Source organism: Acanthisitta chloris, unplaced genomic scaffold (assembly GCF_000695815.1).
Source record: "Acanthisitta chloris isolate BGI_N310 unplaced genomic scaffold, ASM69581v1 scaffold9583, whole genome shotgun sequence".
Taxonomy (NCBI): Eukaryota; Metazoa; Chordata; class Aves; order Passeriformes; family Acanthisittidae; genus Acanthisitta; species Acanthisitta chloris.
The window spans coordinates 25,863-26,514 of record NW_008666561.1 but is presented as its reverse complement, the minus strand read 5'-3'; the positions used below and the strand labels follow the sequence as shown (position 1 = coordinate 26,514).

The window sequence follows — 652 nt, the reverse complement described above, 5'->3', positions numbered from 1 at the left end:
TTCAACATGGTATACACAACTTAATTTGAACATAACTTCTACAGCTTCTTTGTGTTATGAACCATAGCTTTATGGGCAAGGAGGCATTTTTCTGAGCAGTTGCCTCTTCTGGTCCAGTGATGTTTCTGTCAAAACTATTGAAAAGGTTTACAGGAAGCTGGAAAAGATAGGAAACTATTGGAAATTATTTGCAACATTGCTTAACTACTTGGCTTTGCTTTAACTTATATCATGCTATAGATAAGTGTTTCCATGATTTATCTACAGTTCTGGCTCTCTGAGGAAACCCCAGATGATTTGTAATGCAAAGTAAGTCCAGGTCTTGTACTCATTTTGGTCTAGAATATTCTGTCTGTTGACAGAACAGAAAGCCTAGAAGGGCTTGAAGCAGGATAGAATCATGAAACTTCTGGGCCTGCCTCCCATCCTGCGCAGGACCATATTTGGGCTCATGCTTATTTAAAATCTAGCATGCTGCTTCATATACTGTTGATTTCAGTATATATACTAGAAAGCTAATTGACGTTCAGTACTATTTTTCCCAGGATAGCACATCTTTCCATGAAGGTCAGTACTGCTCCTGCTGGTTTCCAAAGTACTAGAGAGTTCTAATGCAAGTTAGGAAGCTCCCCGCTCCTCCCCCTGTCAAAAA

At 39.6% G+C, this 652-nt stretch overlaps 1 protein-coding gene across 1 annotated transcript in view; it reads left to right on the top strand.

Annotated features, from left to right (window-relative positions):
- Positions 1-652, top strand: part of MDFIC (MyoD family inhibitor domain containing) — a 45,751-nt gene that overhangs the window by 36,165 nt on the left and 8,934 nt on the right. The window lies entirely within an intron of this gene.